This window comes from Schistocerca gregaria, unplaced genomic scaffold, assembly GCF_023897955.1.
Source record: "Schistocerca gregaria isolate iqSchGreg1 unplaced genomic scaffold, iqSchGreg1.2 ptg000305l, whole genome shotgun sequence".
NCBI classification, from domain to species: domain Eukaryota; kingdom Metazoa; phylum Arthropoda; class Insecta; order Orthoptera; family Acrididae; genus Schistocerca; species Schistocerca gregaria.
In genome coordinates this window covers 831,760-854,966 of record NW_026061787.1, presented here as the reverse complement: position 1 = coordinate 854,966, position 23,207 = coordinate 831,760, and positions in this window count along the sequence as shown.

Sequence of the window (23,207 nt, the reverse complement as noted above, 5' to 3'; positions counted from 1 at the left end):
ATGCAAAATCTTAAGGCCCTAGCTCATGTCCAAGGCCCTTAAAGCCAGCTAAAAAATCAATAATCGATATCTAAAACGTTATTGTACTACTTTTTACTGGCTATTACATCAACTTAGAAGTTTCATCAGTGTTCTACTATGGTGCTGTTAGTGTCTCCGCATACCGCAGCACTGGACATAGCGTTGCAGACGATAAATGTAACCGTTTCAGAGAGAAGAGCGGCCAATGTGACGATCTGGCTTCAAGTCGATTCGATAACAAATGACGAAAACGGACTGCTATCTCAGTATTTTACTACATAAGAAGACTTTTCACATTATCCCGTGCAACGCTTCTGCTAGTCCTCCTTTCATGCAAAATCTTAAGGTCCTAGCTTATGTCAAAGGCATCTAAGAAGGGTAAAAAGTCAATAATCGATAACTAAAACTTGAATTGTTCTGCTTCTTACTGGGTATTAGATCAACTTAGAAGCATCTTATGTGTTCTGCCATGCTGCTTTTAGTCTCTCCGCATACCGGAGCACGCGACATAGCTTTGCAGACGATAAATGTAACCAATTCAGAGAGAAGAGCGGCCAATTTGACGATCTTACTTTACGTCGATTCGATAACAAATGAAGAAAACGAACGGATTTCTCAGGTTTATACTACATATGAACACTTTTCACACTCTCCTTTGCAACGCGGCTGCTAGTCCTCCTTTCATGCAAAATCGTAAGGTCCTAGCTAATGTCCAAGTCACCAATGAATCAAAAATCGATAACTAAGTCTTGAATTGTACTGCGTCTTACTGGCTATTAGATCAACTTAGAAGCATCTTATGTGTTCTGCCATGCTGCTTTTAGTCTCTCCGCATACCGGAGCACGCGACTTAGCTTTGCAGACAATAAATGTAACCGTTTCAGAGAGAAGAGCGGCCAATTTGACGATCTTACTTTAAGTCGATTCGATAACAAATGACGAAAATAAACGGATTTCTCATGTTTTTACTACATATGAAACCTTTTCACATTCTCCCGTGCAACGCGGCTGCTAGTCCTCATTTCTTCAAAAATCTTAAGGTTCTAGCACATGTCCAAGGCACCAAAGAAGGGTAAAAAGTCAATAATCGGTAACTAAAATTTGAATTGTACTGCTTCTTACTGGCTATTACTTCAACTTAGAAGCTTCTTCTGTGTTTTACTATGGTGCTTTTAGTGTCTCCGCATGCCGGAGCACGCGACATAGCTTTGCAGACGATAAATGTACCCGTTTCAGAGAGAAGAGCGGCCAATTTGACGATCTTACTTTAAGTCGATTCGTTAACAAATGATGAAAACGAACGGATTTCTCAGGTTTATACTCATATGAACACTTTTCACATTCTCCTTTGCAACGCGGCTGCTAGTCCTCCTTTCATGCAAAATCGTAAGGTCCTAGCTAATGTCCAAGTCACCAAAGAATCAAAAATCGATAACTAAATCTTGAATTGTACTGCGTCTTACTGGCTATTAGATAAACTTAGAAGCCTAATATGTGTTCTGCTATGCTACTTTTAGTCTCTCCGCATACCGGAGCACGCGACATAGCTTTGCAGACGGTAAATGTACCCGTTTCAGAGAGAAGAGCGGCCAATTTGACGATCTTACTTTAAGTCGATTCGTTAACAAATGATGAAAACGAACGGATTTCTCAGGTTTATACTGCATATGAACACTTTTCACATTCTCCTTTGCAACGCGGCTGCTAGTCCTCCTTTCATGCAAAATCGTAAGGTCCTAGCTAATGTCCAAGTCACCAAAGAATCAAAAATCGATAACTAAATCTTGAATTGTACTGCGTCTTACTGGCTATTAGATAAACTTAGAAGCCTAATATGTGTTCTGCTATGCTACTTTTAGTCTCTCCGCATACCGGAGCACGCGACATAGCTTTGCAGACGGTAAATGTAACAGTTTCAGAGAGAAGAGCGGCCAATGTGACGATCTAGCTTTAAGCCGATGAGATAACAAATGCCGAAAACGGACTGATTTCTCAGGATTTTACAACATATAAACACTTTTCACACTCTTTCGTGCAACGCGGTTGCTAGACCTCCATTCATGCAAAACCTTAAGGTCCTAGTTCATGTCCAAGGAATCAAAGAAGAGAAAAACTCAATAATTGATAGCTATAACTTTAATTGTACTACTTCTTATTGGCCAATACATCAACTTAGAATCAACATCTGTGTTCTACTATGGTGCTTTTAGTGTCTCCGCATACCGCAGCACGCGACATAGCTTTGAAGACGATAAGTACAACCGTTTCAGAGAGAAGAGCGGCCAATGTGACGATCTGGCTTTAAGTCGATTCGATAACAAATGACGAAAACGGACGGATTTCTCAGGTTTTTACTACATATGAAACCTTTTCACATTCTCCCGTGCAACGCGGCTGCTAGTCCTCCTTTCTTCAAAAATCTTAATTCTCTAGCACATGTGCAATGCACCAAAGAAGGGTAAAAAGTCAATATTCGATAACTAAAACTTGAATTGTACTGCTCCTTACTGGCTATTACTTCAACTTAGAAGCTTCTTCTGTGTTCTACTATGGTGCTTTTAGTGTCTCCGCATACCGCAGCACGCGACATAGCTTTGCAGGCGATAAATGTAACCGTTTCAGAGAGAAGAGCGGCCAAGTGACGATCTGGCTTTAAGTCGATTCGACAACAAATGACGAAAACGGACGGATTTCTGAGGTATTTATACATACGAACACTTTTCACATTCTCCCGTCCAACGCGGCTGCTAGTCCTACTGTCATACAAGATCATAAGGTCCTAGCTCATGTCCAAGGCACCAAAGAAGGGTAAAAAGTCATTAATCGATAACTAAAACTTGAATTGTACTGCTTCTTATGGCCGTTACATCAACTTAGAAGCTTCTTCTCTGTTCTACTATAGTGCTTTTAGTGACTCCTTATACCGCAGCACGCGACATAGCTTTGCAGACGATAAATGTAACCGTTTCAGCGAGAAGAGTAGCCAATGTGACGATCTGGCTTTAAGTCGATTCGATAACAAATGTCGAAAATAAACGGATTTCTCAGGTTTTTACTACATACGAACACTTTTCACATTCTCCCGTCAAACGCGGCTGCTAGTCCTACTGTCATGCAAAATCTTAAGGCTCTAGCACATGTCCAGGGCACCAACGAAGGGTAAAAAGTCAATAATCGGTAACTAAAATTTGAATTGTACTGCTTCTTACTGGCTATTACTTCAACTTAGAAGCTTCTTCCGTGTTTTACTATTGTGCTTTTAGTGTCTCCGCATACCGAGTCACGCGACACAGCTTTGCAGACGATAAATGTAGCCGTTTAGCGAGAAGAGCGGCAAAGTGACGATCTGGCTTTAAGTCTATTCGATAACAAATGACGAAAACCGACGGATTTCCAAGGTTTTTGCTACATATGAACACATTTCATATTCTCCCGTGGAACGCGGCTGCTAGTGATCCTTTCATGCAAAATCTTAAGGTCCTAGCTTATGTCCAAGGCACCAAAGCCGGCTAAAAAGTCAATAATCGATAATTAAAACTTGGTTTGTACCACTTCTTACTGGCTAATACATCAACTTAGAAGCTTCATCTGTGTTCTACTATGGTTCTTTTAGCGTCTCCGCATACCGCAGCACGCGACATAGCTTTGCAGACGATAAATGCATCCGTTCCAGAGAGAAGAGCGGAAAATGTGGCGATCTTGCTGTAAGTCGATTCAGTAACATATGATGAAAACGGTCCGATTTCTCAGGTTTTTACTACATATGAACACTTTTCACATTCACCCGTGACACGTGGCTGCTAGTCCTCCTTTCATGCAAAATCGTAAGGTCCTAGCTAATGTCCAAGTCACCAAAGAATCAAAAATCGATAGCTAAATCTTGAATTGTACTGCTTCTTACTGGCTATTAGATAAACTTAGAAGCCTAATATGTGTTCTGCTATGCTACTTTTAGTCTCTCCGCATACCGGAGCACGCGACATAGCTTTGCAGACAATAAATGTAACAGTTTCAGAGAGAAGACCGGCCAATGTGACGATCTAGCTAAGCCGATGAGATAACAAATGCCGAAAACGGACTGATTTCTCAGGTTTTTACAACATATGAACACTTTTCACACTCTTTCGTGCAACGCGGCTGCTAGACCTCCATTCATGCAAAACCTTAATGTCCTAGCTTATATCCAAGGCCCCAAAGAAGGGTAAAACGTCAATAATCGATAACTAAAACTTAAATTGTACTGCTTCTTTCTGGCTATTACATCAACTTAGGAGCTTCTTCTGTGTTCTACTATGGTGCTTTTAGTGTCTCTGCATACCGCAGCACGCGACATAGATTTGCAGACGATAAATGTAACCGTTTCAGAGAGAAGAGGGGCCAAGTGACGATCTGGCTTCAAGTCGATTCGATAACAAATGACGAAAATAAACGGATTTCTCAGGTTTTTACTACATATGAAACCTTTTCACAATCTCCCGTGCAACGCGGCTGCTAGTCTTGTGTTCATGCAAAATCTTAAGGTACTAGCTCATGTCCAAGGCACCAAAGAAGGGTAGAAAGATAATAATCGATAACTACAACTTGAATTTTACTGCTTCTTATTGGCTATTACATCAACTTAGAAGCTTATTCTGTGTTCTACTATAGTGCGTTTAGTGTCCCCGCATACCGCAGCACGCGACATAGCTTTGCAGACGATAAATGTAACCGTTTCAGAGAGAAGGGCGGCCAATGTGACGATCTGGCTTTAAGTCGATTCGATAACAAATGACGAAAACGGACGGATTTCTGAGGTATTTATACATACGAACACTTTTCACATTCTCCCGTCCAACGCGGCTGCTAGTCCTACTGTCATGCAAGATCTTAAGGTCCTAGCTCATGTCCAAGGCACCAAAGAAGGGTAAAAAGTCATTAATCGATAACTGAAACTTGAATTGTACTGCTTCTTGTGGCCGTTACATCAACTTAGAAGCTTCTTCTGTGTTCTACTATGGTGCTTTTAGTGACTCCTCATACCGCAGCACTCGACATAGCTTTGCAGTCGATAAATGTATCCGTTTAGCGAGAAGAGCGGCCAATGTGACGATCTGGCTTTAAGTCTATTCGATAACAAATGTCGAAAATAAACGGGTTTCTCAGGTTTTTACTACATATGAAACCTTTTCACATTCTCCCGTGCAACGCGGCTGCTAGTCCTCCTTTCTTCAAAAATCTTAAGGCTCTAGCACATGTCCAAGGCACCAACGAAGGGTAAAAAGTCAATAATCGGTAACTAAAATTTGAATTGTACTGCTTCTTACTGGCTATTACTTCAACTTAGAAGCTTCTTCCGTGTTTTACTATGGTGCTTTTAGTGTCTCCTCATACCGCATCACGCGACACAGCTTTGCAGACGATAAATGTAGCCGTTTCAGAGAGAAGAGCGGCCAATGTGACGATCTGGCTTTAAGTCGATTCGATAACAAATGCCGAAAACGGACGGATTTCTCAGGTTTTTACTACATATGAACACTTTTCACATTCTCCCGTGCATTGCAACTGATAGTCCTCGTTTCATGCAAAATCTTAAGGTCCTATCTTACGTCCAAGGCACCAAAGAAGGGTAAAAAGTCATTAATCGATAATTAAAACTGGAATTGTACTGTTTCTTACTGGCCATTACATCAGGTCAGAAGCTTCTTCTAAGTTGTACTATGGTGCTTTCAGTGTCTCCGCATACCGCAGCGCGCGACATAGCTTTGCACGCGATAAATGTAACCGTTTAGCGAGAAGAGCGGCCAATGTGACGATCTGGCTTTAAGTCTATTCGATAACAAATGACGAAATCCGACGGATTTCCAAGGTTTTTGCTACATATGAACACATTTCATATTCTCCCGTGGAACGCGGCTGCTATTGATCCTTTCATGCAAAATCTTAAGGTCCTAGCTTATGTCCAAGGCACCAAAGCCGGCTTAAAAGTCAATAATCGATAATTAAAACTTGGTTTGTTCCACTTCTTACTGGCTAATACATCAACTTAGAAGCTTCATCTGTGTTCTACTATGGTTCTTTAAGCGTCTCCGCATACCGCAGCACGCGACATAGCTTTGCAGACGATAAATGCATCCGTTTCAGAGAGAAGAGTTCAAAATGTGGCGATCTTGCTGTAAGTCGATTCAGTAACATATGATGAAAACGGACGGATTTCTCAGGTTTTTACTACATATGAACACTTTTCACATTCTCCCGTGACACGTGGCTGCTAGTCCTCAATTCATGCAAAATCTTAAGGGCCTACCTCATGTCCAAGGCACCAAAGCCGGCTAAAAAGTCAATAATCGATAACTAAAACTTGAATTGTACTACTTCTTACTGTCTATTACATCCACTTAGAAGCTTCATCTGTGTTCTACTATGGAGCTTTTAGTGTCTCCGCATGCCGCAGCACGTGACTTAGCATTGCTGACGATAAATGTGACCGTTTCAGAGAGAAGAGCGGCCAATGTGACGATTTTTATTACATGTGAACACTTTTCACATTCTCCCGTGCAACGTGGCTGCTAGGCCTCCTTTCATGGAAAATCTTAAGGTCCTAGCACATATCAAAGGCACCAAAGCTAGGTAGAAATTCAATGATCGATAACTAATACTTGAATTGTACTACTTCTTACTGGTTATTACATCAACTTAGAAGCTTCATCTGTGTTCTACTAAGTGCATTTAGTGTTTCCGCATACCGCAGCACGCGACATAGGTTTGCAGACGATAAATGGAACCGTTTAGAGAGAAGAGCGGCTAATGTGACGATCTGGCTTTAAGTCGATTCCATAACAAACGACGAAAACGGACGGATTTCTCAGGTTTTTACCATATATGAACACTTTTCACATCTTCCCGTTCAACGAGGCTGCTACTCCTCCTTTCATGCAAAATCTTAAGTTCCTAGCTCAAGTCCAAGGCACGAAAGAGGGGTGAATAGTCAATAATCGATAACTAAAACATGAATTGTACTACTTGTTACTGTGTATCACACCAACGTAGAAGCTTCATCTGTGTTATACTATGGTGCTTTTAGTGTCTCTGCACACCGCAGCATGCGACACAGTTTTGCAGACGATAAATGTAACCGTTTCAGAGAGAAGAGCGGCCAATGTGACGATCTGTCTTTAAGTCGATTCGTTATGAAATGACGGAAACGGACGGATTTCTCAGGTTTTTACTACATATGAACACTTTACACTCTCTCTCGTGCAACGCGGCTGCTAGAACTCCTTTCATGCAAAATCTTAAGGTCCTAGTTCATGTCCAAGGCACCGAAGAAGGGTAAAAAGTCAATAATCGAAAACTAATGCTCGAATTGTACTGCTTCTTACTGGCTATTACATGAACGTAGAAGCTTCATCTGTGTTCTACTATGGTGTTTTTAGTGACGCCGCATACCGCAGCGCTCGACATAGCTTTGCAGACGAGAAATGTAACCGTTTCAGAGAGAGGAGCGGCCAATGTGACGATCTTTCTTTAAGTCGAAACGATAACAAATGACGAAAACGGACGGATTTCTCAGGTTTTGACTTCATATGAACACTTTTCACAATCTCCCGTGCAAAGCGACTGCTAGTCCTCCTTTAATGCAGATTCTTAAGGTGATAGCTGATGTCCAAGGCACCAAAGCCGGCTAAAAAGTCAATAATCCATAGCTAAAACTTGAATTGTACTACTTCTTACTGGCTATTACATCAACTTGGAAGCTACATCTGTGTTCTACTATGGTGCTTTTAGTGTTTCCGCATACCGCAACACGCGACATAGCTTTGCAGACGATAAATGTAACCGTTTCAGAGAGAAGAGCGGCCAATGTGGCGATCTGGCTTCAAGTCGATTCGAAAACAAATGACGAAAACGGACGGATTTCTCAAGTTTATGCTACATATTAACACACTTCACATTCTCCCTTGCAACGCGGTTGCCAGTCCTCCTTTCATGCTAAATCTTACGGTCCTAGCTAATGTCTAAGGCACCAAATCCATCTAAAAAGTTAATAAATCGATAGCTAAAACTTGAATTGTACTGCTTCTTACTGCCTATTACATCTACTTAGAAGCCTCTTATGTGTTCTGCTATGCTGCTTTTAGTGTCTCCGCATACTGCAAGCACGCGACATAGATTTGCAGACGATAAATGTAACCGTTTCAGAGTGCAGACCGGCCAATGTGACGATTTATCTTTAAGTCGATTCGATAACAAATGTCGAAAACGGACGAATTTCTCAGGTTTTTACTACATATGAACGCTTTTCACATTCTCCAATGTAACGCGGCTGCTATTTCTCCTTTCATGCAAAGTCTTAAGGTCCTAGCTCATGTCCAAGGCACCAAAGAAGGGTAAAAAGACAATAATCGATAACTAAAACATGAATTGTACTGCTTCTTACTGGCTATTAGATCAACTTAGAAGCCTCTTATGTGTTCTGCTATTCTGCTTTTAGTCTCTCCGCATACCGGAGCACGCGACATTGCTTTGCAGACTATAAAAGTAAACGTTTCAGAGAGAAGAGCGGCCAATGTGACGATCTAGCTTTAAGCCGATGAGATAACAAAAGACGAAAACGGACGGATTTCTCAGGTTTATGCTACATACGAACACGTTTCACATTCACCCATGCAACGTGGCTCCCAGTCCTCCATTCATCTAAATCTTAAGGTCCTAGCTCATGTCCAATGCACCAAAGTAGGGTAAAAAGTCAATAATCGATAACTAAAACATGAATTTACTACCTCTTACTTGCTATTACATCAACTTAGAAGCTTCATCTGTGTTCTACCATGGTGCTTTTAGTGTCTCCGCATAACGCAGAGCGTGACATAGCTTTGCAGACAATAAATGTAACCGTTTCAGAGAGACGAGCGGACAATGTGACGATCTGGCTTTAAGTCGATTCGAAAACAAATGACGAAAACGGACGGATTTCTCATGTTTATGCTACATATGAACACATTTCACATTATCCCTTGCAACGCGGCTGCCAGTCCTCCTTTCATGCAAAATCTTAAGGTCCTAGCCCATGTCCAAAGCACCAAAGAAGGGTAAAAAGTCAATAATCGGTAAGTGAAACTTGAATTGTACTACTTGTTACTGGCTATTACATCAACTTAGGACCTTCATCTGTGTTCTACTATGGTGCTTTTAGTGTCTCTGCATACCGCAGCACGCGACATAGCTTTGCAGACGATAAATGTAACCGTTTCAGATAGAAGAGCGGCCAATGTGACGATCTGGCTTTTAGTCGATTCGATAACAAATGACGAAAACGGACGGATTTCTCAGGTTTTTACTACATATGAACACTTTTCACTTTCTCCCGTGCAACGCGGCTACGAGTCCTCCTTTCATGCTAAATCTTAAGATCCTAGCTCATTTCCAAGGCAGCAAAGAAGGGTGAAAAGTCAATAATCGAAAACTAAAACTCGAATTGTGCTGCTTATTACTGGCTATTACATCAACTTAGTAACCTATTATGTGTTTTGCTATGCTGCTTTTAGTGTCTCCGAATACCGCAGCACGCGATATAGCTTTGCAGACGATAAATGTAACCGTTTCAGGGAGAAGAGCGGCCAATGTGACGATCTGGCTTTCAGTCGTTTCGACAACAAATGACGGAAACGGACGGATTTCTCAGGTGTTTACTACATATGATCACTTTTCACATTCTACCGTGCAACGTGGCAGCTAGTCCTCCTTTCATGCAAAATCTTAAGGTCCTAGCCCATGTCCAAGCTACAAAAGTCGGGTAAAAGGTCAATAATCGATAACTAACACTTGAATTGTACTACATCTAACGGGCTATTACATCAACTTAGAAGCTTCGTCTGTGTTCTACTATGGTGCTTTTAGTGTCTCCGCATACCGCAGCACGCGACATAGCTTTGCAGACGATAAATGTAACCGTTTCAGATAGAAGAGCGGCCAATGTAACGCTCTGGCTTAAATCGATGCGATATCAAATGATGAAAACGAATAAGTTTCTCAGGTTTTTACTACATATGAACTCTATTCACATTCGCCCGTGCAACGCGGCTGCTAGTCCTGTTTTCATGCAAAATCGTAAGGTCCTAGCTCATGTCCAAATCACCAAAGAAGGGTATAAAGTCAATAATCGATAACTAAAACTTGAATTGTACTGATTCTTACTGGCTATTACATCAACATAGTAGCTTCTTCTGTGTTCTACTATAGTGCTTTTAGTGTCTACGCATAGGGCAGTACGCGACATAGCTTTGCAGCCGATAAATGTAACCATTTCAAAGAGAAGAGCGGCCAATATGACGATCTGGCTTTAAGTCGATTCGTTTAAAAATGAAGAAAACGGATGGATTTCTCAGGTTTTTACTACATATGTAAACTTTTCACATTCTCCCGTGCAACGCGGCTGCTATTCCTCCTTTTATGAAAAATCGTAAGATCATAACTCATGTGCAACGCACCAAAGAAGGGTATAAGTCAATAATCGATAAGTAAAATTTGAATTGTACTCCTTCTTACTGGCTATTACATCAACTTAGAAGCTTCTTCAGTGTTCTACTATGGCGATTTAGTGTCTCCGCATACCGCAGCACGCAACATAGCTTTGCAGACGATAAATGTAACCGTTTCAGAGGCAAGTGCGTCCAATGTGACGATGTGGCTTTCAGTCGTTTCCATAATAAATGACGAAAACGGTAGGATTTCTCAGGTTTTTACTACATATGAACACATTTCGCATTCTCACGTGCAACGCGTCAGTTAGTCCTCCTTCCATGCAAAATCTTAAGGCCCTAGCTCCTGTCCAAGGCACGAAAGCCGGCTAAAAAGTCAATAATCGATAACTAAGACTTGAATTGTTCTACTTCATACTTTCTATTACATCAGCTTAGAAGATTCATCTGTGTTCTACTATGGTGCTTTTAGTGTCTCCGAATACCGCAGCACGCGATATAGCTTTGCAGACGATAAATGTAACCGTCACAAAGAGACGAGCGGCCAATGTGACGATCTGGCATTCAGTCGTTTCGACAACAAATGACGAAAACGGACGGTTTTCTCAGGTTTTTACTACATATGAACACTTTTCACATTCTCCCCTGCAACGCGACTGCTAGTCCTCCTTTCATGCAAAATCTTAAGGTCCTAGCCCATGTCCAAGGCACAAAAGCCGGGTAAAAAGTCAATAATCGATAACTAACACTTGAATTGTACTACATCTAACTGGCTATTACATCAACTTAGTAGCTTCGTCTCTGTTCTACTATGGTGCTTTTAAGGTCTCCGCATACCGCAGCACGCGATATAGCATTGCAGACGCTAAATGTAACCGTTTCAGAGAGAAGAGCGGCCAATGTGACGTTCTGGCTTTATGTCGATTCGATAACAAATGACGAAAACGGACGGATTTCTCAGGTTTTTACTACATATGAACACTTTTCACATTCTCCCGTGCAACGCGGCTGCTAGTCCTCCTTTCATGCAAAATATTAAGGTCATAGCACATGTCCAAGGCACCAAAGAAGGGTAAAAAGTCAATAATCGATAACTAACACTTGAATTGTACTGTTTCTTGATGGCTTTTACATCAACTTAGAAGTTTCTTCCGCGTTCTACTATGGTGCTTTTAGTGTCTCCTCATACCGCAGCACGCGAGATTGCTTTGCAGTTGATAAGTGTAACCGTTTCAGAATGAAGAGCGGGCAATGTGACGATCTAGCTTTAATCCGATGAGATAACAAATGACGAAAACGGACGGATTTTTCAGGTTTTTAGTACATATGAACACTTTTCACTCTCTCCCGTGCAACGTGGCTGCTAGATCTCCCATCATGCAAAATCGTACGGTCCTAGCTCATATCCAAGGCACCAAAGCCGGCTAAAAAGTCAATAATCGATATGTATAACTTGTATTGTATTATTTCTTACTGGCTCTTACCTAAACTTAGAAGTTTCATCTGTGTTCTACTATGGTTCTTTTAGTGTCTCCGCATACCGCAGCACGCTACATAGCTATGCAGGCGACGAATGTAAACGTTTCAGAGAGAAGAGCGCCCAATGTGAAGTTCTATCTTTAAGTCTATTCGATATCAAATGACGAAAAAGGACGAAATTCTCAGGTTTTTACTACATATGAAAACTTTTCACATTCTCCCGTGCAACACGGCTGCTAGTCCTCCTTTCATGCAAAATCTTAAGGTACCAGCTCATGTCCAGGGCAACAAAGCCGGCTAAAAATTCAATAATCGATAAATAAACTTGAATTGTACTACTTCCTACTTTCTATTACATCAGCTTAGAAGCTTCATCTGTGTTCTAGTATGATCCTTTTAGTGTCTCCGCATACCGCAGCACGTGACATAGCTTTGCAGACAATAAATGTAACCGTTTCAGAGAGAAGAGCGGCCAATGTGACGATCAGGCTTAAGTCGATTCGATATCAGATGACAAAAACGGACGGATTTCTCAGGATTTTACTACATATGAACACTTTTTACATTCTCCCCTGCAACGCGGCTGCTTGTCCTCCATTCATGCAAAATCTTAAGGTACCAGCTCATGTCCAAGGCACCAAAGCCGGATAAAAATTCAATAATCGATAAATAAACTTGAATTGTACTACTTCCTACTTTCTATTACATCAGCTTAGAAGCTTCATCTGTGTTCTAGTATGATCCTTTTAGTGTCTCCGCATACCGCAGCACGTGACATAGCTTTACAGACGATAAATGTAACCGTTTCGGAGAGAAGAGGGGCCACAGTGACGATCTCGCTTCCAGTCGTTTCAATAATAAATGACGAAAACGGATGAATTTCTCACGTTTTTACTACATATGAACACTTTTCACATTCTCCCGTGCAACGCGGCTGCTGGTCCTCCTTTCGTGCAAAATCTTAAGGTCCTAGCTCATGTCCAAGGCACCAAAGAAGGGTAAAAAGTCAATAATCAATAACTAAAACTTGAATTGTACTGCTTCTTACTGGCTATTACATCAACTTAGAAGCTTCTTCTGTGTTCTACTATGGTGCTTTTAGTGTCTCCGAATACCGCAGCACGCGATATAGCTTTGCAGACGATAAATGTAACCCTTTCAGAGAGAAGAGCGCCCAATGTGACAATCTGGCTTTCAGTCTTTTCGACAACAAATGACGAAAACGGACGGATTTCTCAGGTTTTTACTACATATGAACACTTTTCACATTCTACCGTGCAACACGGCTGCTAGTCCTCCTTTCATGAAAAATCTTAAGGTCCTAGCCCAAGTCCAAGGCACAAAAGCCGGGTAAAAATCAATAATCGATAACTAAAACTTGAATTGTACTACTTCAAACTGTCTATTACATCAACGTAGAAGCAACTTATGTGTTCTACTATGGTGCTTTTAGTGTCTCCGCATACCGGTGCACGCGACATAGCTTTGCAGACGATAAATGTAACCGTTTCAGAGAGAAGAGCTTCCAATGTAGCGATCTGGCTTAAAGTCGATTTGATAACAAATGACGAAAACGGGCCAATATCTTAGGTTTTTACTACATATGAACACTTTACGCACTTTCCCGTGCAACGCAGCTACTAGTCCTCCTTTCATGCAAAATCTTAAGGTATTAGCTCACGTCCAAGGCACCAAAGCCGGCTAAAAAGTCAATAATCGATAACTAAAACATGAATTGTACCACTTCTTACTGGCTATTACATCAACTAAGAAGCTTCTTCTGGTTTCTATGGTGTTTTTAGTGTCTCCGCATACCGCACGCAGCGACATAGCTTTGCAGACGGTAAATTTAATCGTTTCAGAGGGAAGAGCGGCCAATGTGACGATCTGGCTTTAAGTCGATTCGACAACAATTGACGAAAACATACCGATTTCTCAGGTTTTCACTACATAGGAACACTTTTGACATTCACCTCAGTAACGCGGCTGCTAGATTTTCCTTTCATGCAAAATCTTAACAACCTAGCTCATGTCCAAGGCACCAAAGCCGGCTAAAAAATCAATAACCGAAAACTAAAACTTGAATTGTACTACTTCTTACTGGGTATTACATCAACTTAGAAGCTTCTTCTGTGTTCTACGGTGCTTTTAGTGTCTCCGCATACCGCACCCAGCGACATAGGTTTGCAGACGGTAAATTTAACCGTTTCAGAGGGAAGAGCGGCCAATGTGATGATCTGGCTTTAAGTCGATTTGATAACAATGACGAAAACGGACGGACTTCTCAGGTTTTTACAACATATGAACACTTTTCACATTTTCCCGTGCAACGCGGCTGCTAATCCTCCTTTCATGCTAATATTAAGGTCCTAGCTAATGTCCAAGGGACTAAAGCCGGCAAAAAAGTCAATAATCGAAAACTAAAACTTGAATTCTACTACTTCTTACTACCTATTACATCAAATTAGAAGCTTCTACTGTGTTCTACTATGGTGCTTTTAGTGTCTCCGCATACCGCGGCATGCGACGTAGCTTTGCAGATGATAATTGTAATCGTTTCAGGGAGAAGAGCGGCCAATGTGACGATCTGGCTTTAAGTCGATTTGATCAGAAATGACGAAAACGGACGGATTTCTCAGGTTTTTACTACATATGAACACTTTTCACATTCACCCGTGTAACGCGGCTGTTAGTCCTCCTTCCACGCAAAATCTTAAGGTCCTAGCTCATGCCCAAGGCACCAAAGCCGGCTAAAAAGTCAATAATCGATAATAAAACGTGAATTGTACTACTTCTTACTGGCTATTACATAAACTCAAAAGTTTTTTCAGTGTTCTACTATGGTGCTTTTAGTGTCTCCGCGTACCGGAGAACGCTACATAGCTTTGCAGACGATATATGTAACCGTTTCAGAGAGAAGAGCCGCCAATGTGACGATCTGGCTTTAAGTCGATTCGATAACAAATGACGTAAACGGAGGGATTTCTTAGGTTTTTACTATATATGATCATTTTTCACATTCTCCCGTGCAACGCGGCTGCTAGTCCTCCTTTCATGCAAAATCATAAGGTTCTAGCTCATGCCCAAAGCATCAAAATTGGTTATGAAGTCAATAATCGATAACTAAAACGTTAATTTTACTACTTTTTACTCGGTATTACATCAACTTAGTAGCTACTTCTGTGTTCTACTATGGTGATTTTAGTGACTACGCATACCGCACCCAGCGACATAGGTTTGCAGACGGTAAATTTAACCGTTTCAGAGAGAAGAGCGACCAATGTGATGATCTGGCTTTAAGTCGATTTGATAACAATGACAAAAACGGACGGACTTCTCAGGATTTTACTACATATGAACACTTTTCACATTCTCCCGTGCAACACGGCTGCTAGTCCTCCTTTCATGCAGAATCTTAAGGTCCTAGCTCATGTCCAAGGCACCAAAAAATCTAAAAGGTCAATAATCGAAAACTAAAACTTGAAGTGCAGTACTTCTTACTGGCTATTACATCAACTTAGAAGCTTCATCTGTGTTCTACTATGGTGCTTTTAGTGTCTCCGCATGACGCAGCATGCGACATAGCTTTGCAGATGATAATTGTAATCGTTTCATTGGGAAGAGCGGCCAATGTGATGATCTGGCTTTAAGTCCTTTCCATAACAAATGACGAAAAGGGCCGGATTTCTCAGGTTTTTACTACTTATGAACACTTTTTACATTGTCCCGTACAACGCGGCTAATAGTCCTCCTTTCATGCAAAAACTTAAGGTCGTAGCTCATGTACAAGGCACCAAAGCAGGCTAAAAAGTGAATAATCGATAACGAAAACTTGAATAGTACTACTTCTTACGGGCTATTACATTAACTTAGAAGCTTCTTCTGTGTTGTACTATGGTGCCTTAAGTGTCTATGCATACTGAACCCAGCGACATATCTTTGCAGACGACAGATAAAACCGTTTCAGTGAGAAGAGCGGGCAATGTGACGATCTCGCTATAAGTCGATTCGATAACAAATGACGAACACGGACGGATATCTGAGGTTTTTACTACATATGAACACTTTTCACATTGTCCCGTGCAATGCGGCTGCTAGTCGTCCTTTCATGCAAAATCTTAAGGCCCTAGCTCATGCCCAAGGCACCAAATCCGGCTAAAAAGTCAATAATCGAAAACTAAATCTTGAATTGTACTACTTCTTACTGGCTATTACATCAACTTAGAAGCTTTATCTGTGTTCTACTATGGTGCTTTTAGTGTCTCCGTATACCGCAGCACGCGACATAGCTTTGCAGACGATAAATGTAACCGTTTATGAGAGAAGTGCGGCTAATTTGACGATATGGCTTTAATTCGATACGATAACAAATGACGAAACCGGACAAATTTTTCAGTTTTTTGCTACATATGAACACTTTTCACATTCTCCCCTGTAACGCGGCCACTAGACTTCCCTTCATACAAAATCTTAACTTCCTAGCTCATGTCGAAGCACCAATGAATGGTAAAAAGTCAATAATCGATAACAAAAACTTGAATAGTACTACTTCTTACTGGCTATTACATCAACTTAGAAGGTTCATCTGTGTTTTCCTCTGATGCTTTTAGTGTCTCCGGATAACGTAGCACGCGACATAGCTTTGCAGACGATAAATGTAATCCTTTCAGAGAGACGAGCGGCCAATGTGTCGATCTGGATTTAAGTCGAATCAATAACAAATGACGAAAACGGACGGATTTCTCAGATTCTTACTACATATGAACACTTTTCACATTCTACCGTGCTACGCGGCTTCTAGTCCTCCTTTCATGCAAAATCTTAAGTTGCTAGCTGATGTCCAAGGCACCAACGAACGGTAAAAAGACAATAATCGATACCTAAAACTTGAATTGTACTACTTCGTACTGGGTATTACATCAACTTTGAAGCTTCACCTGTGTTCTACTATGGTGCTTTTAGTGTCTCCGGATACCACAGCAGGCGACATAGCTTTGCAGACTATAAATGTAACCGTTTCCGAGAGAAGAGCGGCCAATGTGGCGATCTGGATTTAAGTCGATACGACTTTCCCAGGTTTTTATTACATATGAACGCTTTTCACATTCTCCCATGCAACGTGACTGCTAATCTTACTTTCATGAAAAATCTTAAGGTCCTAGCTCATGTCCAAGTCACCAAAGCCGGCTAAAAAGTCAATAATCCATAACTAAAACTTGAATTGTACTACTTCTTACTGGCTATTATATCAACTTATAAGTTTCATCTGTTTTCTACTATGGTGCTATTAGTATCTCCGGATACCGAAGCACGCGACATAGCTTTGCAGACGATAAACGTAACCGTTTCAGAGAGAAGAGCGGCCAACGTGTCGTTCTGGATTAAAGTCGATTCGATACCAAATGACGAAAACGGACGGATTTCTCAGGTTTGTACTACATATGAACATTTTTCACAATCGCCCGTGCAACGCGGCTGATAGACTTCCCTTCATGTAAAATCTTAAGGTCCTACCTCAAGTCCAAGGCTCCAAAGAAGGGTAAAAAGTCAGTAATCGATAACTAAAACTTGAATTGTACTACTTCTTACTGACTATTACATCAACTTAGAGGCTTCATCTGTGCTCTACTATGCTGATTTTAGTCTCTCCGGATACCGCAGCACGCGACATAGCTTTGCAGACGATAAATGTAATCGTTCCAGAGAGAAGAGCGGCAAATGTGTCGATCTGGATTTCAGTCGATTCGATAACAAATGACGAAAACGCACGAATTTCTCAGATTTTTACTACATATGAACACTTTTCACATTCTCCCGTGCATCGTGGCCACTAGCCTTCCCTTCATGAAATATCTTAAGGCCCTAACTCACGTCCAAGCGCCAAAGAAGGGTAAAAAGTCAATAATCGATAGCTAAAACTTCAATTCTACTACTCCTTACTGGCTATTACATAAACTTAGAAGTTTGATCTGTATTCTTCTATGGTGCTTTTAGTGTCGCTGCATACCACAGCACGCGACATATCTTTGCAGACGATAAATGTAGCCGTTTCAGAGAGAAGAGCGGCCAAAAGACGATCTGGTGTTAAGTCGATTCGATAACAAATGACGAAAACGGACGGATTTCTCAGTTTCTTACTTCATATGAACACTTTTTCGCCCGAGGACCGCGGCTGCTAGTCCTCCTTTCATGCAAAATCCAAAGGTCCTAGCAAATGTCCAAGGCACCAAAGCCTGCTAAAAAGTCAATAATCGATAACTAAAACCTGAATTGTACTACTTCTTACTGGCTATAACATCAACTTATAAGTTTCATCTGTGTTCTACTATGGTGCTATTAGTATCTCCGGATACCGAAACACGAGACATTGCTTTGCAGACGATAAATGTAACCGTTTCAGAGAGAACAGCGCCCAATGTATCGATCTGACTTTAAGTCGAATCGATAACAAATGACGAAAACGGACGGATTTCTCAGGTTTTTACTACATATGAACACTTTTCACATTCGCTCGTGCAACGCGGCTGCTAGTCCTCCTTTTATGCAAAATCGTATAGTCCTACCTCATGTCAAAGGCACCAAAGCCGGCTAAAAAGTCAATAATCGATAACTAAATCTTGAATTGTACTACTTCTTAATGGCTATTATATCAACTTAGAAGCTATATCTGTGTTCTACTATGGTGCTTTTAGTGTCTCCGTATACCGCAGCACGCGACAGAGCTTTGCAGACGATAAATGCAACCGTTTCAGAGAGAAGACCGGCCAATGTGACGATGTGGCTTTAAGTCGATTCGATAACAAATGACGAAAACAGACGGATTTCTCAGGTTTTTACTACATATGAACACTTTTCACATTCGCCCGTGCAACGCGGCTGCTAGTCCTCCTTTGCTGCAAAATCGTATAGACGTAGCCCATATCCAAGGCACCAAAGCCGTCTAAAAAGTCAATAATCGATAACTAAAACTTGCATTGTATGACTTCTTACTGTCTATTACATCAACTTAGAAGCTTCATCTGTGTTCTAGTATGATCCTTTTAGTGTCTCCGCATACCGCAGCACGTGACATAGCTTTGCAGACAATAAATGTAACCGTTTCAGAGAGAAGAGCGGCCAATGTGACGATCAGGCTTAAGTCGATTCGATATCAGATGACAAAAACGGACGGATTTCTCAGGATTTTACTACATATGAACACTTTTTACATTCTCCCCTGCAACGCGGCTGCTTGTCCTCCATTCATGCAAAATCTTAAGGTACCAGCTCATGTCCAAGGCACCAAAGCCGGATAAAAATTCAATAATCGATAAATAAACTTGAATTGTACTACTTCCTACTTTCTATTACATCAGCTTAGAAGCTTCATCTGTGTTCTAGTATGATCCTTTTAGTGTCTCCGCATACCGCAGCACGTGACATAGCTTTACAGACGATAAATGTAACCGTTTCGGAGAGAAGAGGGGCCACAGTGACGATCTCGCTTCCAGTCGTTTCAATAATAAATGACGAAAACGGATGAATTTCTCACGTTTTTACTACATATGAACACTTTTCACATTCTCCCGTGCAACGCGGCTGCTGGTCCTCCTTTCGTGCAAAATCTTAAGGTCCTAGCTCATGTCCAAGGCACCAAAGAAGGGTAAAAAGTCAATAATCAATAACTAAAACTTGAATTGTACTGCTTCTTACTGGCTATTACATCAACTTAGAAGCTTCTTCTGTGTTCTACTATGGTGCTTTTAATGTCTCCGAATACCGCAGCACGCGATATAGCTTTGCAGACGATAAATGTAACCCTTTCAGAGAGAAGAGCGCCCAATGTGACAATCTGGCTTTAAGTCGATTTGATAAGAAATTACGAAAACGGACGGATTTCTCAGGTTTTTACTACATATGAACACTTTTCACATTCTACCGTGCAACACGGCTGCTAGTCCTCCTTTCATGAAAAATCTTAAGGTCCTAGCCCAAGTCCAAGGCACAAAAGCCGGGTAAAAATCAATAATCGATAACTAAAACTTGAATTGTACTACTTCAAACTGTCTATTACATCAACGTAGAAGCAACTTATGTGTTCTACTATGGTGCTTTTAGTGTCTCCGCATACCGGTGCACGCGACATAGCTTTGCAGACGATAAATGTAACCGTTTCAGAGAGAAGAGCTTCCAATGTAGCGATCTGGCTTAAAGTCGATTTGATAACAAATGACGAAAACGGGCCAATATCTTAGGTTTTTACTACATATGAACACTTTACGCACTTTCCCGTGCAACGCAGCTACTAGTCCTCCTTTCATGCAAAATCTTAAGGTATTAGCTCACGTCCAAGGCACCAAAGCCGGCTAAAAAGTCAATAATCGATAACTAAAACATGAATTGTACCACTTCTTACTGGCTATTACATCAACTAAGAAGCTTCTTCTGGTTTCTATGGTGTTTTTAGTGTCTCCGCATACCGCACGCAGCGACATAGCTTTGCAGACGGTAAATTTAATCGTTTCAGAGGGAAGAGCGGCCAATGTGACGATCTGGCTTTAAGTCGATTCGACAACAATTGACGAAAACATACCGATTTCTCAGGTTTTCACTACATAGGAACACTTTTGACATTCACCTCAGTAACGCGGCTGCTAGATTTTCCTTTCATGCAAAATCTTAAGAACCTAGCTCATGTCCAAGGCACCAAAGCCGGCTAAAAAATCAAGAACCGAAAACTAAAACTTGAATTGTACTACTTCTTACTGGGTATTACATCAACTTAGAAGCTTCTTCTGTGTTCTACGGTGCTTTTAGTGTCTCCGCATACCGCACCCAGCGACATAGGTTTGCAGACGGTAAATTTAACCGTTTCAGAGGGAAGAGCGGCCAATGTGATGATCTGGCTTTAAGTCGATTTGATAACAATGACGAAAACGGACGGACTTCTCAGGTTTTTACAACATATGAACACTTTTCACATTTTCCCGTGCAACGCGGCTGCTAATCCTCCTTTCATGCTAATATTAAGGTCCTAGCTAATGTCCAAGGGACTAAAGCCGGCAAAAAAGTCAATAATCGAAAACTAAAACTTGAATTCTACTACTTCTTACTACCTATTACATCAAATTAGAAGCTTCTACTGTGTTCTACTATGGTGCTTTTAGTGTCTCCGCATACCGCGGCATGCGACGTAGCTTTGCAGATGATAATTGTAATCGTTTCAGGGAGAAGAGCGGCCAATGTGACGATCTGGCTTTAAGTCGATTTGATCAGAAATGACGAAAACGGACGGATTTCTCAGGTTTTTACTACATATGAACACTTTTCACATTCACCCGTGTAACGCGGCTGTTAGTCCTCCTTCCACGCAAAATCTTAAGGTCCTAGCTCATGCCCAAGGCACCAAAGCCGGCTAAAAAGTCAATAATCGATAATAAAACGTGAATTGTACTACTTCTTACTGGCTATTACATAAACTCAAAAGTTTTTTCAGTGTTCTACTATGGTGCTTTTAGTGTCTCCGCGTACCGGAGAACGCTACATAGCTTTGCAGACGATATATGTAACCGTTTCAGAGAGAAGAGCCGCCAATGTGACGATCTGGCTTTAAGTCGATTCGATAACAAATGACGTAAACGGAGGGATTTCTTAGGTTTTTACTATATATGATCATTTTTCACATTCTCCCGTGCAACGCGGCTGCTAGTCCTCCTTTCATGCAAAATCATAAGGTTCTAGCTCATGCCCAAAGCATCAAAATTGGTTATGAAGTCAATAATCGATAACTAAAACGTTAATTTTACTACTTTTTACTCGGTATTACATCAACTTAGTAGCTACTTCTGTGTTCTAGTATGGTGATTTTAGTGACTACGCATACCGCACCCAGCGACATAGGTTTGCAGACGGTAAATTTAACCGTTTCAGAGAGAAGAGCGACCAATGTGATGATCTGGCTTTAAGTCGATTTGATAACAATGACAAAAACGGACGGACTTCTCAGGATTTTACTACATATGAACACTTTTCACATTCTCCCGTGCAACACGGCTGCTAGTCCTCCTTTCATGCAGAATCTTAAGGTCCTAGCTCATGTCCAAGGCACCAAAAAATCTAAAAGGTCAATAATCGAAAACTAAAACTTGAAGTGCAGTACTTCTTACTGGCTATTACATCAACTTAGAAGCTTCATCTGTGTTCTACTATGGTGCTTTTAGTGTCTCCGCATGACGCAGCATGCGACATAGCTTTGCAGATGATAATTGTAATCGTTTCATTGGGAAGAGCGGCCAATGTGATGATCTGGCTTTAAGTCCTTTCCATAACAAATGACGAAAAGGGCCGGATTTCTCAGGTTTTTACTACTTATGAACACTTTTTACATTGTCCCGTACAACGCGGCTAATAGTCCTCCTTTCATGCAAAAACTTAAGGTCGTAGCTCATGTACAAGGCACCAAAGCAGGCTAAAAAGTGAATAATCGATAACGAAAACTTGAATAGTACTACTTCTTACGGGCTATTACATTAACTTAGAAGCTTCTTCTGTGTTGTACTATGGTGCCTTAAGTGTCTATGCATACTGAACCCAGCGACATATCTTTGCAGACGACAGATAAAACCGTTTCAGTGAGAAGAGCGGGCAATGTGACGATCTCGCTATAAGTCGATTCGATAACAAATGACGAAAACGGACGGATTTCTCAGTTTCTTACTACATATGAACACTTTTTCGCCCGAGGACCGCGGCTGCTAGTCCTCCTTTCATGCAAAATCCAAAGGTCCTAGCAAATGTCCAAGGCACCAAAGCCTGCTAAAAAGTCAATAATCGATAACTAAAACCTGAATTGTACTACTTCTTACTGGCTATAACATCAACTTATAAGTTTCATCTGTGTTCTACTATGGTGCTATTAGTATCTCCGGATACCGAAACACGAGACATTGCTTTGCAGACGATAAATGTAACCGTTTCAGAGAGAACAGCGCCCAATGTATCGATCTGACTTTAAGTCGAATCGATAACAAATGACGAAAACGGACGGATTTCTCAGGTTTTTACTACATATGAACACTTTTCACATTCGCTCGTGCAACGCGGCTGCTAGTCCTCCTTTTATGCAAAATCGTATAGTCCTACCTCATGTCAAAGGCACCAAAGCCGGCTAAAAAGTCAATAATCGATAACTAAATCTTGAATTGTACTACTTCTTAATGGCTATTATATCAACTTAGAAGCTATATCTGTGTTCTACTATGGTGCTTTTAG